This window comes from Myotis myotis, unplaced genomic scaffold (assembly GCF_014108235.1).
Source record: "Myotis myotis isolate mMyoMyo1 unplaced genomic scaffold, mMyoMyo1.p scaffold_m19_p_8, whole genome shotgun sequence".
NCBI classification, from domain to species: domain Eukaryota; kingdom Metazoa; phylum Chordata; class Mammalia; order Chiroptera; family Vespertilionidae; genus Myotis; species Myotis myotis.
Genome location: NW_023416390.1, coordinates 73,498,945 through 73,504,446, shown reverse-complemented (window position 1 = coordinate 73,504,446; position 5,502 = coordinate 73,498,945). Strand labels below are relative to the sequence as shown.

Below are 5,502 nucleotides of genomic sequence, written 5' to 3'. Positions count from 1 at the left end.
TTTTTGGGTAAAAAAACACTATGCTGTTTTGAGAAAGAGCGACTAAATTAGTATTGGGCCTTGAACGAGATTGAATTCCCAACATCAGGTTACCATGTAGCTTGAGCTTTCCATCATAAGCTGCGAGATGTGGGACACACTTGTCCATAGATTGATTTGGGGATGCTCAGCAGAAATATACAAATATGGGCAAAAAAGGTGTGAACTCAACCACCTTAGGAGGCAGTGGGGCTACCCAGGCAGGTCACTGAAATTCTGGTTTGTTTACGGATTTTCAAAGTCTGCAAGAATGTGTAAATCATGAAGGCCAGCCATTGGAGCACTTATGAGAAGGTACTTAAGTGCACTGTGCCATTGTGACATTCTTTTGGATTAATAAAGCTACTGTAATAATCATGATCTGCATGTCTTTTTCCATAAGAACAACTGTAAACTGCCCACCCCTGTATAATAAAATGAAAACGGTCTATAAGAGATTGAACTCAGGGAGGCCTTAAAGGCATGAGTGCTTGCTATATGCTGGTGTCACTCAGAAGTGGGCAGCTGCAGTATCATAACTCTTCTGAGGGGTGCTCTCTGAATAACACTATTGAAGGAGATTTCTCCCAGTGGAAAAGCTTCAGGTAATGCATGTGTCTCTCTACCATGTCTGTAACGAAGGATAGCTAGAGGTAAGGGTTTTCATTAATTTATGAATAATTTCTCATGGTTTGAACTGTTGGGAGATTCAACAGTCTTAGGCTTCTGTAATGCAGTGGTTTTTCTAGGACATGGTTCCTGCCAAAGACGGTGCCCATCAGTGCCCATTAGCAAGCAGTTTCCCCCACCAATCCTTTCAACATCTTAGCAGCAAGTTCTGAGGCTCAATCTATCCCTGTGGAGGACTTCCCCTGGCATTTCAAGTTCTGAGAATGTGGCAACTTAGTGAACTTTACCGTCAAACTCTATGGTGTTTGGTGTGTGCCCCTCCCTGCCTTAGATATTCTACTTATATATACTATTTCTATATTTTAGAGTTTTTTTATTTATTACTTGAAAAATCCTTTGTTGTATTATTCACCTTTTAAAGTTATTAATGTCTATATTTAGTTTTCTTTGATTAAGTCACTGTGAGATTTCGGTGTCTGATTAGATCCTGACTGATACAGTTGAGTAAGTGGCTTCCTGCTTGGTTTAATATATGGCATACCAGAAAGATCCTTGTCCTTGAAATATTTCCCATTATTCGCTATAAATGCCTGGCATTTCATATCTGCAGACTCATTTAATTTCATAGATATTTATGAATATCTATGTGCTGGCTTTGTACTTATTCTGGGAGGTAAAATAGAATAATAATGTTTTGTTTTTTTCTTCCAGGCTTGCAGGGCAGAAACTTATAAGCAAAGTCTTTTGAAATATGTATTTCCAGAGAGTTAATAGATTTAGTCAACATACAAGCAATCATACAAATTGGCTTTTGTGGTTTTTATCCCCTCACTGGGCTGTTAATGAAGACTAGTGGAGTCAGGGTATAGAAGTTTTAATTTTAGGTTAGGCACAATAGGAAGCAGATAGGAATAGGATAAATAGCATTCAAAAAATTTTCTAATTCCAAAAAGAAATTACAAAACTCACTGATAGGAAATGAGGAAAACATAAAAATTGATAGAGAAAATAAAAGTCCTATTATTCTTCTTCTATGTGCCAGGAATTAGACTAGGTTCTTGAACATATTCTAGATCCCATGTGCTCCAAAAAATACAAATTATATATCAATGTATTTTTTAAATTTAAAAAATGATAAAATTAATATTCATAAATATTAGGTAACTTCCTCAAAGAACCAGAACTAGGAGGCCAGGTTCTTAATTCTGTTTCCGAAGTTCATACTTTCTCATTCTGGGATACAGCCTTCCATCACTGTCAGCCACTCAGTCCTTGTCCTAACTCAGTGGGAAACATTATAAATATTTTGACCCATACATAATAGATATATGCAGCTGTCCACTCAATATTGCAGCCTTTTTATTTTCTTAGTTATATCATAGTTGCCAAATCCACATCCTTAATAATAGCTCTGTAGTATTATTTTACCACTTCACTACTGGTTGAAATTTATGCTATATCTCTGGCTTTCACTATTACAAATCATACCTCATAAGATATTTTTTGTTGTTGTTTGTAAATGTTTTGATGACCTTAGGAAGATTTCTTTAGAATAAATTACTAACGGTGAAATGATACAATCATACATTATAACTGTAATAATTTTGACACACATTGCCAAATTGTCATTCACAGGAATGTAACAAAATACCAAGAATTAATGATGGTACATTGAGAATTTTTATTTTAATACATTGGCTAATTTCATTGGGAAAATATGATATGTAATTTTTAAAAATATATATTTTATTGATTTTTTTACAGAGAGGAAGGGAGAGGGATAGAGAGTCAGAAACATCGATGAGAGAGAAACATTGATCAGATGCTTCCTGCACACCCCCTACTGGGGATGTGCCTGCAACCAAGGTACATGCCCTTGACCAGAATCGAACCTGAGACCCTTCAGCCTGCAGGCTGAGGCTCTATCCACTGAACCAAACCAGTTAGGGTGGTATGTAAATTTTTTAATATTAAAATTAATTTATTCTTTTAAAAAACTGTTAGACTGAATTTTGGGGGAGAGGTAAATTATGTTATCTTTTGTGCAAATATCTTCAAGAGGTTTTTTTTATGTTTTGTAATAGATGTACAGGACCATTAAAAAAAACTATATTCATTTGTGTTTGCTATTTTGGTTGAAAATTTTTTATGCCTGATGTTTGTTGTAAATTTTGTTTATGCCATTACTATTAACAGGTTTTTTTTAATTCTTGTATAATGAACTCCATCATTTGCCTTGTTATTGATCTAATTGTGGTTAATTTAAAAAAAATATATTCACACTTAAGCCTGACCAGGTGGCTCAGTTGGTTGAGTGTCGTCCCCCACACCGAAAAGTTGTGAGTTCAATTCCTGGTCAAGGTACATTCCTGGGTTGTGAGTTTGATCCCTGACAACGGTGTGTGAGAGGCAACCAATCAATGTTTCTCTCCCATATCAATTTTTCTCTCTCTCTCTCTCTCTCTCTCTCTCTCTCTCTCTCTCTCTCTCTTTTTCCCTCTCCCTCTCTCTAAACATATCCTTGGGTGAGGATTAAAAAAAAGGGGGGGGGGGTTTACTGACCTGGCAGGGAAGATACCATCATCATGAAGGTGGTTTTCCCAGGGTGAGGCTTATCCATTGCACTCCCAATGTGCTGTCCCCTGCAATTTCCCCAAATGTGGAAAACTTGACTGCATAATTTGTGATAGTGTGGGGAAAGGAGGGAAGGGAGGAGGATAAAACATTTAAAAATATTTACACCTAGAATATATATTAATATTGACTATATTTTAATATCTTTTTATCATTAACATATTTACATTTAACCTTTGATTCCCCTGTAATATATTTTGTTGTCTGGTTTGAGGTAAGCAGTGAGCATCTAAATCTTTCTGTATTTTGTTTTTGCTCTATAAAGTAGGCTTGTAATAAAGAGTTCTTATGAGTAGGGGGTACTTTTAAAAACTTATTTATTATTATTATTATTATTATTATTATTATTGTTAATCATTACCTGAGGATATTTTCTTTTTCATTGGTTATTTTTAGACAGAGTGGAAGGGAGGGAGGGAGGGGCAGAGAAAGAGAGAAACATCAATGTGAGAGAGACAACATTGACAGGTTGCATCCCGCACAAGCCCCAACAGTGGCGGGAATCAAACATGCAAAGCAAATATGTGTCCTTGACTTGGAACTGAACCTGCGACCCTTCAATGTGCTTAACCACTGAGGAACACAAGCCAGGGCAGTGAATAGGAGGGTATTTTAATGGGTTGGCATAGCTGTCATGTCAGACCTGGTTGGGTTCTATGTTTGAGAAATTTAAACTTTAAAAGGTCAGCATAAGACTTTGGGTTATACTGGAGGTGAGGAGGGTGACAAGTAATATCCCACTAACTTTTAATGGCTATGTACAATGCATCTGGCAGTTGGCTAAATGTTATTTACATGTTTATTCTCACAACATCCCATCGGTTATATTTTATTATCGTGGTTTTACAGATGTCCAGAGATGTTAGTAAATTGGTAGATTAGTAGGTTTTCCCAAGGTCAGTAAGTTAGTGTCAGAACTAGAATACATAAAGCATATACTTTTAACTTGAAAGATATATTTTGCTTTACTCTGAGTACCACATGATTAAACTTTTTATTTAAAAACATCACACACTGTAGAATTGTATAAAGTGAAACATTTAATCACCCCCCCCCTCATTTTCTTTACATAAATAGGACATATTCATTCAGCAACCCTCTATAGGCTACCTACCATGTTCTAAACAGTTTTTAGAGTATCTGATTTCATGAAGCAGACATCCTTGTATTGTTCTAAACTCGCATTGTTATCTCATTTTTAAGTTAACAAAACTTGTTTTGAAGACTTTTGCATGTTTCAATCCCTATCTCTATATCTCTGTCTTCATCTCCTGAGCATTCCTTATTCTGTTTAATGACTCCATAATATTTCTTCAGTATATGTACTTGAATTTATTTAACTACTGGTGAAAGTTTGATTGATTCCAGGGAGAGTTTTTAAGATAAATCTTTTGGTACTGAAAGTATGAAGTCAAATAACTTGCATTTATAATGTATAAAAAATGCCAAATTGCCTTCCAAAAATATTTCACCAATTGACATTGCTATCGACACTGTAAGAGAGTTCTCATTTCCCTTCATCCTTACAAAAAAAAAAAAAAAAAAAAAAAGATTTTGCCAGTCTTCTAAATTTTGCCAATCTGAAGTGTGCAAAATGATGTCCATGCATTAATTCACGTTTTCCTGATAACTTCATATGCAATCTCATCTTTTCAAACATAAAAAATTTACTGAAGGAACTGAAGTAAAGATGATGCAATGCAAGAACCAATTATAGTCCTTTTTCCTGCCAACCCGTCAAAACTGCTCCTGCCAATAATTCTTTCCTGCGCCTGGATGAAATCAGTTCAGTCTTTAGAACATTCTCATCTCAGTAGTTTCAGAGTTTCTATGTAGTTTATAATACTAACATTAATGCTTGTTATCCAATTTAAAACTTTCTCTCTCACAGCTGGAAATCTTCAGCAGTGAAGAGGGACATATTTTATGAAATAGCCTTTCCATTCTCTGTCTTCCCCATGCTTTCCCTACTTTTCTAACCCTTGGACAGTTGGGTTTAGGGAGAAAATAGTATTAGGAAAATCACAGTTCTTTGGGCTTGGTAGAGGTATGATCTCTTGGTAGAGGTATGATCTCTTGGTAGAGGTATGATCTCTGGTAGAGTGATGATCTCTGGTAGATCCCTAGGACACTCTTATCTTTTTCTTTCCTCTGTAGGAGCCTTTTCTCAGATCCTTGATATTCCATACAAGGCTCCCTGCTCCAGCCACTAGAACCCCA

The 5,502-nt window shown here is 35.8% G+C and overlaps 1 pseudogene; it reads left to right on the top strand.

Annotated features, from left to right (window-relative positions):
• The first annotated feature begins 3,202 nt into the window (after positions 1–3,202).
• LOC118662353 lies at positions 3,203–3,375 on the top strand (annotated as a pseudogene).
• Positions 3,376–5,502: the final 2,127 nt, after the last annotated feature.